Raw genomic sequence first — 16,246 nt, forward strand, 5'->3', positions numbered from 1 at the left:
TGGCTTCTATTTCTTATAACGATGACTGTTCAATTTTAATCGAGACATGCACAGACTTATTAATAAGTAGCCATTGCTTCTTTAGGCTAAATAATCATCACTGAATAATAATCATTGAACAATCACGCTAAGAGTTTTTATTGTAAACACAAATTTGGGCAATGCTTATGAATCACGAGGAACCAAGAGGCTGAAACGGTAGTTTAGCTTACAAGGCTGTATTAAAAAGACTTGACTTGGGTTTTCCTGTCGGGATTTCTATGTAAACAAAAGCTATCATCGACTTTCGAAGTATTTACCAAGTTGCGTGCCTCGTCTAAAAGGAACTCTCCATTTAATCTATACCAATGAAGTGTCCGTTTGCAATATTAAAATAACCACTTATTACGAAATGCATATGGATGTACATATACCAAATCAATTTTTTTACAAGTTTCGTCTGTCTGTCTGTTTGTGTCACGGTTCGACCGATTTTGACGGTTTTTCCTGACCGTTAGATTATGTGCTAACAAGTGGCTTAGGTTATATTTTACACTGACATTCTCGTAGGAGCAATAGAAATAAAAGGGGGAACTCATCTACGCGGACAATTCAGCTGGTATATAGTATGTGTTGTTTATTTGTATATATAAACGCTTTATCTAAACTAGCATTATTCTAGGTGTACCTATATAATCACTTTTTTCTTAAATTCATAATTAGAATCTACAATAACTTTAGTTTTCTAAACTCCTACAATTATAATAAATATAAAATGTTCCAATCACTCAAATAAGTCTTTACAAACATGAAACATAACATTTCCAGAATGATCTTTCGAACTTCCTCCTTATCAATAGCGTTATTAATCACAGTCGCCCATAACTCGTCAGTTAACGGTTAAGTTCAAGGTGCGACTGTGACCCTCGCGCCTCCGAAATAGGCGAGCTGTTTCAACAACACCTCCATATATGCCGTGAGAAGTAGCGTAGATTTTAGCTTGTTACTGATCCATGGAATCTTAACAAGAAGAACAACTATTGTCGTGACTTATATCCTGTTGTTGATTATATTATAATTGTTTTAAAGGATGTATACAGTAAGAAGCGATTTTGGATCTTTGGTTAAAACTTAAATATATACTATATATCTTATATATAATATTCTCGTGTCACAGTTTTCGTTGCCATACTCCTTCGAAACGGCTTGACCGATTTTGATGAAATATTTTGTACTTATCCGGTATCTATGAGAATCGACCGATCGAACCAACATCTATTTTTTATACCCCTAAATGATAAGAGTAAGGCAGAACAGTGTTTGTCGGGTGCAGCTAGTATAGTATAAACACAATTATTCTCAGAACTATGACAGTTAGTTTCTAAATAAAAAACGCAACAATCTGTTCATCCAGTCGAAAAATGTGAGGTAACAAATACATAAATACTGTCGAATAGAGAATCTCCTTCTATTTCGAAGTTGGGACTACAATTAAAATCACCTCTAAAATGTCTTAACTACAGCAATTACATTCAATCCTTGGTTTGAATAAATTTCAAATCAAGAATTGAAAAATCAGACCTAATTTTGTATTGAGACATATTTAATAAGTTAAGGGAGAAAGGATTCCAAAGTTAAAAAGTGTAAATAAAATTGTAAAATATAATAACTAGAAAACAATCTGAGAAAAAATACGAGATTATAATTCTGCTTCATAATAAACCTTGAAATAATTTAAGTAAATTCTAGAGTTATCCATTGTTATACCATAACTTACTTGTTACACATGCATAGCCAGATACTTGTTATACATACTTATATAGTAAATTAATAGATACTTTGTTTTGCAACATTATTATTAATATTTATCACTTATTAGTCAAGCGTGAATTGTTACCCCATTGATTCCCACGCGCCCGCACCAGGCACCGAACAGGCGACCCCTCGTTGACCAAAAAATATTCAATATACCCATATACATCAAAACTGAATACACATTCGTTAATTATAACCATTGATTATTCAATCAAAATAATCACACAAATATTATAAATATGAAAGTTGGTTTGTTTGGATGTTATCCATTAATCAATCACGCTGAAACTATGGAACGGACTTTGAGGATATTTTAGGTTTTTTTTTTTAATTTTAATCAAAGTTAGTTGCAACCTTGCTATTTGTAATCGCTTATTAAAACACAGTCTTGGAAAATAAAGTATAGAAACAATCCTAAAATATTTAATATGGCTGGATACTGGGAATGTTACGTCTTTGCTGTTACATACGAACATAAAATCATGACTTCTACAACAAAAGCGCGACAAATAATAACATTGAGATGTAATTCTTAATCCGAAATACCGAACGCAAAGATTAAACAGACGAAATTAATAAAACACATTAACATTCAACTACTTATGCAAGTGAACCGAATGAAGCCGTGGAAATAAGCCCGACTGTCTGTACGGGGCCATGTTAATTTTCATTACGACCGTTTTGGGGACCGTTCGCATATCATTGCCCCAAATCCTTGTCGCTTCCCTGCTCCGTGGTACTTACTGACTGCGCAATATTGTCCCGGTTAATACCTTTGTATACTGACTTTTAAGACTCGATGGAGACTGTTCATGAAATGTGATAAGGGAGGAGTTTAATTGAAACATTACAAACAAATTAAACACTTACTTGTCATGAATTTAATGTATGATGAGGAATAACATTGAAAACGGAGTTAAAGGTTGGTATGAATCTACATCATTGGTATAATCGAATACAAACAAACGATATGTTTAATAATAAAAGGTTTGATCGATATATAGCTGCACATTAATAAGCATTAGACTCTTGTTTTTTTTTTGTTCAAATTAAAATTTAGAAAAGGAGATTTAATTACATAGTATTAGATATTAAATAATAATAATATCCTATCCTATCCTACTAACATTATAAATGCGTAAGTTTGTAAGGATGTGTGTATGTTTGTTACACTTTCACACAAAAACTAATGAACCGATTGCAAGAAATTTGGTACACAGATAGCTGGACAACTGGAATAACACAAATGTAATTTTTTATGCCGATATTTCCACGGGATACAGACTTACGCGGGTGCAACCGCGGGGCGCAGTTAGTTGGATAATATTGCACAGTGCGTAAAATTAATATAATTGATACTAGCGTGCTCACTTACATTTTAAATTAAATATTACGAGCAAATTCAACGGGACGATTATTATCAAATTTATTATGCTTTAAATTTACTTCCTCATTTTATTGCTGTTTTAACCATCGCTATATTACATTTATACATTACTTGAGGGATCATTAAGGTTTAAAATATCATTTGTATTGTTTTTCAAATACTTTACAGATACTTCAGGTGATATACATAGGACGAAAATAGTTGGATATTAAGTTGGCAGTTTTTGTTAAATACAGTTAGTTCTTTCCATCACATGAAAACGTGGCATTCCACGTTTAACTACATTTAGTTAAACGATATTTTAACAATGTAGATAGCACTCCCTATCTATAAAGCTTCTTGAAATATGAGTTTGATATGGGATTGACTTTTTCTATTACGCTTATATTACTTATCTACAATAAATACATCTGAATATATCTGAATCGAACTGTATGAAAGATGGCATTACGGCAGTCGGCAGCGCGGGCCGAGGTTCGAGTGTCACACAGGACTCCCTCAGGCCCTCCGCATGGCTGAGCACTAGCATACATGCCAACATAAAGTACGGTAAAGCTGCAGCAGCCTTCTCAGGCTAATAGCAATATTACCAAATCGCTCTGTCCCAATAATATTATCAACGTGAAAGTTTGTTTGTTTGAATGTTTGTCCGTCAATCACGCTGAAACTACTGAACGGGTTTTGATGAAATTTGTTATATAGAATGGATATGATTGAATGCTCCATTGGGATAAAACAATTAACTTGATATACGGGCGGAGCCGGGACGAGCGTGTAATAATATATACGTAACACAAGAAAGTCAACTACAGTCTAGAATCTAGATTAACAAATACGCCCCATATTTATCCGTTCCACATGAACGAAGCGCGGGCTACAGCAAGTAGATATACTGTCCCATTCAATACATTATTTAAACCACAAAGCGAACGACACCGCAGAAGCTGAACTCTGGCAAACTTTTGTTGCGGCTGAAGAAGCGTTTGACATCGCTTCGATACTTTTCAAGCGTGAGACGACGCTAAACGATGAGCGATTTGATGGAAATGCTGAAATTTGAAAAGTTCGCATCGCATCGTACCTATTTGCGTATAATCAATTTATACTGTGGGAAGTAAATAGCAATGGGACAGAGTGATACTAATTTGGTGTTAGTGTCGATCGTTTCATATTTGAATTTACTTGATAACTTTTACAGTGCAGGTATACTCGTATGTACGAAGTAATTCATTGTATTTACATTACAGAAGTCTTCGTGATCGCTTTGTTGTTTAATTAAACAAATGTATACAACTCTTGCAGTTTCCCTCTTTGTATCATACGCAGTTAAGTTATTGCAATTAAGTTTTACTCGTATAGGGTCGAATAATAACGTAAGAAGACTGTGTTAAAAAAAATTCGTTCTTGATGATCTCCTGCGTTGTTGGACCTAGTAGTCGAATAATAACGTAAGAAGACTGTATTAAAAAAAATTCGTTCTTGACGACCTCCTGCGTTGTTGGACCTAGTCTCTAGTGGAGGAAAAGAAGCATTATTATCGCCAATTATTATCAATTAACAATGATTATAAGTTGAATCGATCGTTCATCTACATAATTTAAAACACCTACCGCCATCTCTCGCTCCCCGCCAGAACTATCTGCTCCCGAATCGATGTTATAAACTCCAAGCACATGTTCCCGATTCATAAACACTTGTAATGATTCCAACAAACGCTGTTGGCTCCGCTCCCAATGGGGCGCTGCTATCGCTTACAAATGTTAAAATTAAATTAAAATTTTGCATTTTTTGTCTTACAGTTTCTGTTTAAAATCACGATACGAGAGGCATATAATATGTATACGAGATAGATCGAATATCTGATCCTGTTCTGTCGAAACTAGAAACTAACAATATCGGAAATTCGATACACACGATAATATTATGAAATTGGTAGATTAAAAGATACCATAAATCGATTGTATACAAATCGATCGATTTAAAACATCGACTGGCGTTTTGTTTAGTTAATTACTCGCTTGATTAGTATCACAATAAAGGTCGAGGCCTTCGCGTAGCAATTGCTGAATTATCTACAGTAACAATGACATTATATTTTTTGTTGAGAGGTCAGTTACATTGGCGGATAAAAAAATGTGTCGACATTGCAAATATGTATAAGCAATTATATTCAGGGACACGGGGCTGTGAATTTTTTGTTCGTGTGAAGAAACGGCGGATGGAACGTCTAGTAAACCCACCCAGTAACAGCAAACAGGAAAACAATCTAAACTAATACTATACAGAGGAAACATTTTTGTTTTTTAAGTATGTTTGTAATATTTTTCCCATAAAAATAACTAAAAGATTCTAAACTGCATAATTCCCAAACGATATACATTACATATTTGTAATTGAATTTAATTCAAAGTGGATTAAGAGTAGGCTGGTTAAATGATTTTTTTGGAAATTAACTCTTAACTCTTAACTCTTAAATGCAGTTCCATCAAGACTTTCTGTACAAAATATAAATTATTATTATTAAATGTGGCATTTCTTGTACAGTCTACTCTCGTCGAGACAGAAATTTCAGAGAGAAGTTAAATAAATAAAACATATGGTTTTCGTAACGCAGCATTTGAGGAAAGACAACGGCAATAATACAGATAACACACAGATATAAGGATGAATATGAGCGTGGAGAGAACCACATTTATAAGGTAATATTACATTTCCTTCAAACTCCAATTAAGGCTAATACGGTTCACATATTAAAACGGCAATATTTGACAATTCAACTAAGAAGGTCATGTACATTTAATTTAATGTTGAATAGATTTCAATATAGAAAACAGGATTTGTATATAGGAATTGGAGTTCGTAATCGTGAAAGACTTAACCTTTCGTCATAACCCTAACTTCCCTTAACTGGTTTAACTAAACAGTTGACTACAACAAAGCTCAATGTCAAATTCACAAGAGCCAACCGCGCTACTCAACCCCCATTACTCATTACAAAGATCCGAAGCAAAGAGGGAAACGCATTCCCTCAGGCTACTCAGTGAACAGACGATTAGCAGGTGTACCTACACAACGGCTGAAGACAGTATGCACGTGATGCCTTCACCTTGAACGTGAAAATGTATTTTACATTTTCACTCGCCGCATAATATAGTGGGTGCACTTTACACGCGATGTTTTAGCGGAACATTCGCGGTGTTGGGTTAACTCTGTTTGCAGTTTGCGCGTGTTTCGGATACATGTATCTACCAACCTATGTAGGTAGATTGTGCATGTTAAAATAGTTCAGTAAATTTTGTACTCAGTAGTTATAGATTTTGAAAGTCTCGTCATCTCTCGTCGCCTTTGAAATGTGCTCATAAAGACTAGCTAGGCTACGTTAAACATATGTAAAATGGCTCAATATCTTAGGAATATATCGGCTAAATCTATAAGCTAAGGATAAGATTTCTTGTGCGATTCGAACTTTATTGCATCATCAACAGGATACCGTCTATCAAGATAAAGAGGTAATGTTAATCAATAAAAAATAGATATAAATGAATCCGTTTGAAATGAAAGATACGATTGCAATTATAAGCGATAACATCTAGCAAATTACGCACGGGCAACATTTCATTGGTTACTTGCAAAACCATAACCTTCCGGGTTCACTATACAATTATATAAGATTTGCATTCAATTTTTAATAAGCCTCCTGCCTCGAGTTACTTCAATTGAATAGATAACGTCTATTCCGAGTTACGTACAGATATGTTCAGACGGTTTTTGCGTAATTAACCCACAAACAGCTAAACCATCAACCAATCTATGTTTAGAATAATTAACCTGAGGGATAAAGACCCATACATCAATGTCAAAACTTATCCATATTTGGTAACAAAAACTGCCAAACTTCGCACAAATGATGCATGGCGGGTCACGCAACGGAACACGAAAAGTGCACTGAATGCAGGATGTCTAGATCCATCGTGAATTATCGCCAAGCTGACTCACGTTTATGTATTAAACAAATTTTAAATTATTTTTTCTTACGTTAAGAGTCCAGAGGAAAGAACGGACAAGATACGTTACTATGAAAAAATGTGGAAATCTTAATGTATAAGATAGAATATAAACTTACCAAGTTTATATTCTGTTGATTTGATAAAATTTATCTTCTCGTGTTCTCGTCTAGACAAGATACAAAATACTCTTCTAATTGCTCTATTGTTGAAAAAATTGTGGGTAGATGTAATAAAACCGTGCATAACTTTATGTATACCGGAAATAAATCGAAACTTCAAACAAAACAAACAAGAACTGAACACAAACGAAAGCTCGAAATAGAAAACGGAACGAATAACACAGACATTAAAATAACATTTATAGCGACAATAAAAATGAATACTTTCCTTTTTGAGCGACTAAATCAGAATCTTGACACAAATGTATTAAAAACCCGTTATTAAATATATCGGATTATAAATTTAATTAGGCATAAAGCGAGGCATGGGAATGGTCCACAATCCACATATCAAAGCAAACATCTGATATCGACATAATTTCATTTTTATTAATTAGTGACTAATCCATGATATTTGTATTTATTTATAAAATTTCTTATTTCAATATATGTATACATGTCCGTAAGCCTCGTGAAGAATAGTTTTAACTGAATTAAAAGGTTGTACTGGATTTTTATCATTCTGTAAACAATTTGTCATGGAAGGATTTGTAATATTTCTTAATATAAATAGGAATATAAGCAGTTTATCCATTATGTATAGATGATGGGAAATAATACCTTTACTCTTTATTTAAAGATACATCTCCAAAATAGGTATTTAATGACAATCGCATTTAAAGGTAATTAAATAAAAGTGAACTCGCATAAATGAGTAAATAAATACTTCCTTATTTGAACGACCCCGCTCACTCTGTGTTCGCTCTTTTTGTTCATTATTTAATTACCTGTGGACAAAATGAAACAAAAATAAATTAAAATGACAATAAAAAGGTCTATCGCTTTTATACCTATTTCCATGTAGGAACAGGTATAAGAATAAAGAAAACTTTATGTAGAACTTTTCCCTTGTAGACCCACACACGCTCAACATGTCTTATGGGGACTACAACAACGAACTGTAATTAAATAGATAATCTTAGTGTCACAATCAACGAAATTGCTATTAGTTATTAGGTGTTTACCCCGTGTGTAATGTAATGTACAGAATGTACTGAAAACATATATTACTAATAAATTACTATGTGATTGAAAAAAAATTTGACAAGGAATCGGAACGACTGCCCGTTGCATGGTTTGTAATAATTAAAAAAATATTTACGTACTATTACAAACATTTCTCTTTTAAATATAAACATACATGATTATTGTTTTCAACACACTTTCAAATTTGCATACCTTTATCATGAAACGTTTTTTCTTGGACTTTTTTAATGTTTTTTATTTTTGTACTGTAATGAATCATATACTATAAGGCATTATAAAACACACTATCATATTTAGCAATTCTTCGAACACTGTCTGCACAATAATACAAATAAAACTTATTCGATCGCATTCAATTTAGTACCATAATGAACATGTACGAAACGAAAAAGGCCATAAATCGGTTATGGAATCTCAGACACGACAATCGCGTGACCGCGACGCCCTTGACAGCGTAATAAGAATAGAATAGAAGAATAGTTATGGCGACGATAAAGAAACAAGCTTATATAATAGCAAGGTGAGCTAGACAACTATGTAATGAGTTCAATTCGTAGGAAAATTGCCGTCCACAAGCAGTCTCCATTGTTGTGCTTTATTTGAGTTGGCAACTATTTCAGAGTCGTGTGTCGTGTTTTGAAATATATTTTGAAACTTTATGGCTCATATTAAATTTATATTGCTGCAATTTATCAAACATTATTATTATACGGAAACAGAATCTTCTTACATGTTTTTATTGGACTCACTTTTTTTTAAATCAATTGAAATGAATCAATTGAAAATACAAACTTACCGTTTTGTAGTAAATAATACATTAAATGTGTTTTATTGTTTTCACAAAAATAAAAAAACTTGTAAACTTACATATTTACTCAATAATAATAAAATATGTAAATATTTCTAAAAACAAAAAAAAAAGCTTGAATACTTGATTTGAATTGAAATATTTGAATGAATTTATTTAATCCCATCGATCCTGATCAGGATAATAAAATAAAATCATTAAATTATTGTATTGTCACCGATCCTAAACTTATGGATCAAACAAACTTTGATTTTAAACTGCCCTTTTAAAGTGGTTTAAAATCGAGTCTAAAGGAGTCGTCGTTAAACAACAACCAAAGCCACAAATCTTTTCTCTTCAACTACCCTCTACGTTCTATATATATAACACCACAGATTATATATTTCTATAATACTAACACGGTTACACAGACACACTTAATATCACTTAACAACAATCGAGTACAATCAATAACAAATTCGATACTTAACAAGAAATCCTTCGAAGTTAAAGTCTAGACGCGTAAATAACGTCTGGCTTAGCCTGTGTCCCGGACGGGGCTGACTCGTGACTAATATCTCTTGCTTAGCGATTGCTTAACGAAACATCAATTGTAAGAAGGAATGTAGGTCGAAAAAATACGTCTATTTCCGAGTAAAAAACAAGAGGAATTGATCATCTCTTGTTATTTTTTAACCGACTTTTCCGAAAACGACGGAGGTTCTCTATTCGACTGTTGTTTTTTTTTAGTGTGTTTAACTCGATAATTCCGTGGGTTTTCAACGATTAACATAATTATGTTTATGTTTGGTAGGAAAATGTGGTACTATAGCAAATAATTATCGTTAACTAAATGGAGCCCATGACTTCACTCGCGTACCAAATTTTATGTAAACGTGCAACCAACAGTTTTCACGTACATCCTCACACTCTAATGTTGGTAGCAGATGAAGAACTATTTGTTATTTATGCGTCAGTGTTTCTATGTGAAACGAAACAACACAAATTGGTTTAAATATATATTATTTTTTATGAGTAATCAGTAAGTTGAGAAAACACACTTCTCCAGCTACCATATAAGTGACGCATTTAATTACTTTACTTTCCTGTTGTTTATTTTATTATTCGTTGTGCAAAAACAAAAATGGAAAAAGGGAAAAACAATAAAAGTGAAATATATTATACGTTATAGGTCTGTTGATATTTTATTGTCTATACCGACCTACTATCTACCGAATCAACCCGAGCAGAGACGGCCAAGCGGTTAGTTTTAATATACTTATATTTTGATAAAATATATTCACATTTTCAGACGCCTACTGTCATACATATCTAGGCAGCAACATATGTGTATGTATACCTATCCAGATAGCCGTAATAACCGTGTCCGATGTTACACCACTTGCGGTTGCGGTCTCGGCCCGTATCTAGTGTCCCGGCGGAGGCATGCGTAGTTTGATTGCATCACTGTTTTGTAAAGTAGGTCGATTTGTCCGGATTATTAGGGTCCTTCGTATGTTTTTATCATGGTTAGTTTGTAGGGTACGCTATATTTATTGTATTTAGTATGAAAAATCATTTAATAACATATTATGCTTGAATAGCAGATATTTTTGTTAATGTGTTCATTTTACGGGCTCTAAGTTCTGTATAACACAGTGCAAATAAAGTCTGAAATTAATTAGAATGTTTGTATTAAACCTGCAGCACTACCGCTTTTCTTATTAATATTTTGTAGGTAAGGCCAATATTTACCGCTTCACATCAGATACAAGTGAATTCTTATCATTTATCCAAGCGACTATCGATTTAAAAAAAAAAATTGTTGCTAAAACCTACTTAAAATTACACATTTCAGTAATTAGGACTTGGATTCCCAGTGGAGTCTAGTTTATTTCAACTTTCACATGGGTATGTCAACAAATATTATTATTTATATAATTTATTATACTATACTAGAATCTTATCTGCTAATGCTTAAATTAACTGTCAGTTGCTTAAACACACACAGCTTCACCACATGCCTAACCGGCTCGTAACCAGCACCAAACATGTGGCAAGCACACCCTGACCACGCACCGAACCTGCCGCGCATACCAAACCAGTAAACCATTGTTATCTACGCAATTCCAAGAAGCGATACACTCAGCTAAAAGTGCGTTCATTAATGCGCCCTTGTGAGACAATACAATAGTTATGGCTGGCAGACAAAGGGGCAGACGGACTGACAAAGGCGCAGTGTGCGGGCGCTTGGAACTCTGCCAGCGAGGGTGCGAAGCGGCACTGAGCGATTAGCGGACAAACATTCATATACGTCACATTTATTAAAAACAATGAGTATAAGATACTATAGATAGCAATAAATTTATACTACTCCCTTGGTATAAACTCCTCGTATAATTATATTTATTAAAGGTAAGTTAGTTTATTCATGAACGTAACGCTGAAACGCCATATATAATTGTACATTGCATACATGTTATGTACCTATTAAAACCTAAATACAAAAATACTATCACACGTTAATTTAATTTAAGGATCAGGAAACAATTTTAATATAAGTGTATAGATTTATTTATACACGTTATTTATAAAGAAAGCTCTACAAAACGGCAAAATTCAAAGGCTATACCATGCGCAATATACCACATCCGTAAGGATTATGTCACATACATTATTATTAATGGATATTTTAACGTTCAAAAAGCGTGAGAGAAGCGGCATATACCTAGATGTCGGTATCTTTATGCTGAAACAACACACCATCTCTGAGGGATTACTTCAGGGCTTTCCAAACATTTCACGGTAAGCAGGTCGCGTAACAAGTTACAAGGAATACATTAATCCTGTGAGTTCTTGGGATTATGACTAAGTATAAATAGTTTACTTTAATACCAGTACTTGACGATGTTTTATGCTAACGGAGTAGATAATCAGATGTATTTTTGTGATAAGGTATAAGGCATCTAATGATGGCATATATTTAAGTGCCTACTTATGCTACCACTATTGTTTTCATTCTTTTTTATGTCCATAATAAATGTATTTTCTTTCTTCTTTCTAATTGTAACTTTTGAAGTCGTAGTAGGATTATATACGTTTTATTAGATGATAATTCGTAAATGTTGATCGCTGCGAGCAGATCTTAATATTAATTATGACCTTAAAACCTCATTAATAAGAATACAATTCAATTAATAACTATTTATTTTTCAGATACACAAACTCACACGCTAATCGCTCTAAACGTGACCTCTACCCAATTTCCTTCGCCACCATACAGAGCGATTCGCTAAAGCCTCTTTTAATTCCTACGTTTAGGCTCGATGACTTTTGATTCAGTTTAACGACATTCTCATTATTTTTTATGGGCCACTATTACATAGAATGTTAGCGCGTAAATTATGAATGAGTTAATGACCTTACATAAAGCAGTTGTGTGCATGGCTGGCATATATCATGGAATCGGAGTAGGGATTCAAAGGTTTCACATGTGTTAGTTGAAATTAACCAGCAACTTGAATTTTAATTCACATATTTAACGAACTATTGACAATTCAGAACAAATAGCATTGAATAAAGTTAACAATAGTTAGTGTTTTATTTTGGAGTTTTATATTCCTGAGCAAATTTAGTATCAATTGCGTTCATTCTTCATTGAATAGCTTCTTTTCTTTCCCCTCATTTAGATTAACCTCCACAATTCTACACAACCAAAATATAACTTCCAACCAGTAACTTCTATCGCTTCCTACAACAATCTCAAACCTTCGCTTCTGTTCCACACCCAAATGGTTGCAAAGCCCGCACCCGTTCACACTCTGGCCACATGGGCTGGACACAAACATCGCGCAGCTCAACGTCACGTTCCCACGCTACCGTGCGTAGTGCACATTTGCGCCACCCCGCCCCAATTACAAGCGAGTGCTACATGAGGACCTCGTTAGACGTTCGCTTCGCTCTGTTATTACCTGCCCAGGTACCTACAGCGAGGGATTTAATCAAACACACACACGGCTAATTTTGTGGCTGCCCGAATGGAACAGCGTTTGTAATCTTTTACGTCTTTTCTTTAAGTGTGGATTGAATTTTAAATCACAAACACAGCTATTGCCCGGTCTGTAAAAAACGCCAGTTCACTTGTTAATATGCATTTTCTTTTCAGGCTGAAGCAGACAGCATTGCTTTTAGAAATTAACCTATAACTTTTTGTCTACTAACGTACGTATAATGTTTTCATAGAAAATAAGGTTACTATTGATACAATTTTCCACAAGTACAGGTAACCGGTAGTTTATCATCATTAACATCAATGAGCAATTAGATACATTCATAATAATCGTGACAGATCTACTCTGGCATTTAGATGTTTATAGCTGTAATTATACATTTTAATATGGATCCTAGCTAACATTTAAAGTTTGAACACTTACACGTATGGACATTAGACTGACGCGCAGACAGCACTTAGATCCTCGGTTAGATAACCTAGACATAATATCTCCATAAAAGAGGTGACGCTATTAATATGTATGGAAGATGAGAAGCGTATAAATCTCAGTTGAGTAAAGTGGGACTGCCAAGGCGTCCGCTTGCCAAGCAATTACGCTATGTATTTTAATGGCATTAATGTTTTCATGTTAACACTAAGTGTTGCGCTCGGCATCGCTCGCATTGTACGACATTAATTTAACATATTTTTGAACATTATTTATTATCAGCGAAAGCAACATATTAGTTCTAAACTCAAATAGTATTTGTAAAATCTTAAAATTTTTCTCTCAAAAAAAAAAAAAAAGCATTAACTTTTTAAACGATCGATACATAAAACCTACAGTTATTTAAATTTCATAACATATATTCAAACAGTATATACCTACAATATTACAGCTATACAAGCACAGTGCCGTCACTCGATGTTATAACTTATAACAAACATCTTTGTTCTCCCGTCACGTTTGTTCGCTCACGTGCCCATGCTCTGCACCTATGTTACTTAATCGATTCACATTCGCCTCTATTCTTATAACTTCTTATTGATTTTACTGAGAAATTAATCAATTAAAATTCTAGGGCGTTGCACACAGCGCGTTCTGCGCCGAGCATAACGGGGTGGGATTTATGAGAGCATATTATATCATTTAAATCTATGCATGTATGAATGAACATATGAGTTTATTGTTTTTATGAAAACCTCTACAGGAACGAATTATTATAATAATTTAAATAACAGTCATTTTTTCATCACATAGAAAGTTTAATTGAGTAATCAACTGAAAGGTGAAGAAATAGGGTAATAGGGTAATATCTAAAAGTGTATTAATTACTACTTTGTACGTATTAAAGAAAATGCGATAATTTTGCCAGCTCATCCTACACTTCTTTCGTATCATCGATTAAAAGTTACAAAAGTATAAACAATGAATCAGCATCATCATCAGTCTATATTTGTTCCCAGTGCAGGGACACAGAACCCTTCACGAGGGTTCAGGCTACCACGCTGGCCAAGTGCGGGTTGGCAATTCTCTTATGTTTTGATCCTTAGACATGCCGGTTTCCTCAACGTTTCAAGCAAGTAAATAATATGCAGATATCTTGAAATTGATTTACTGCACACTCGCCAAGTTCCGAATCGTCAATTACTCAGCCACCAGTGCTCTTTTTGAATTCCTACGCATTGGACAAAGAATCGCACTCCAACTAATTGCACAAATAACCTATAACATTAACATAATCGAATCCGTGTACATTTACGAGGCGACCGGTGGCTATGCTTCCAACCAATGAATCACGCGTCAACCTTCAACTTGCAACACACGAGTAAAAGACAACCCATCGATCTGACTCACGCCTTGAATACAGGAAGTGTGCAAGTGCGTAATAAATGCGTTATATATATACACACACATATACACACACCGACCGATTACACTAAACGCAAGGGCAATGTAATTAGATATATAATTTATAACTACTTTGAGCGCGTTTATATTGTAAAATAGAGTTTAATCATTGTTTTATTGTATTTTGCATGCAAAGTATCAAGTTCTAATTGTTATATTATAATTAAGATACTTTGTTGCTTAAGGATACTTATTGTCTTTTAACTGAATTTTTTATAAAGCGAACACCTAACTTTTAATGCTAAAAGGCCATCAACAACCTCACAATGTGTGTGTGCATATAGGCGAGTGCTACATTTTCTCGTCTCCCACACAATAAAAAAAAACATTACATTGCAACATAAGATACAGAACTATTCGTATAACTGATCCCAATTTGCTAAAACAATTTCAACACTCATTAGTAATTGCCCCTTTAACGGAAGTTGAAATTACTTCCCGATGCATTATAAATTATCATTATATGTATTTAATTTTAATAGAATAATAATTACATTAAAACAGCTGACTTAAGTTCAAGGTGCAAAGCTGTTGGGGAGGCTCAAGGAGGTCTGAGTGCACGCCACTCATGTTACGACCTTCGGAAGTCATTTTAAGGAGCTTACAAATTGTTGATTATTATTTAAATTCTTGCCTTTAAGATTAGCATAGACTTTATTGGAGACTTATTTACTGTAAAATTGGTTTTTAAATATCATTACGCTATTATATAGATACGCTATTATTCGATTAACTATTTAGCTTAAAACGACTAAACGACGGTTCCTTATCTATATACATAAAAGAAAGTCGTGTTAGTTACACTATTTATAACTCAAGAATGGCTAAACCGTTTAAGTTGAAATTTGGTACAGAGATAGTTTTAGACCCAAGAAAGGACATAGGATAGTTTTTATCCCGGAAATTTAAGGGGAACGGGAACTTTGTCGGTAACCCCCCGAGTCTATCTTATCCGTGACTACGCGAGCAAAGCCGCGGGCGGAATGCTAGTTTATCATAAAACGATTGACCCCTGTCTTGCTATAAAAGCGTTACATTTAAACAAGTACTGACCGATAATGTTCTTAAAACTTTATCACAACATTTAAAATACGAATATCAGCAAATATATTACACGACAAAAGCAAACCGTTAAAAGTTTCACATACATTTAAGCTTGCATT

At 33.9% G+C, this 16,246-nt stretch overlaps 1 protein-coding gene across 1 annotated transcript in view; it reads right to left on the bottom strand.

Annotated features, from left to right (window-relative positions):
- The window catches only part of LOC119837695 (dual specificity tyrosine-phosphorylation-regulated kinase 2), a gene marked incomplete at its 3' end in the record, with an annotated part of 115,560 nt that overhangs the window by 34,149 nt on the left and 65,165 nt on the right, over positions 1-16,246 (bottom strand). The gene's annotated exons all lie outside the window — the stretch shown is intronic.

This window comes from Zerene cesonia, chromosome 28, assembly GCF_012273895.1.
Source record: "Zerene cesonia ecotype Mississippi chromosome 28, Zerene_cesonia_1.1, whole genome shotgun sequence".
NCBI lineage: Eukaryota > Metazoa > Arthropoda > Insecta > Lepidoptera > Pieridae > Zerene > Zerene cesonia.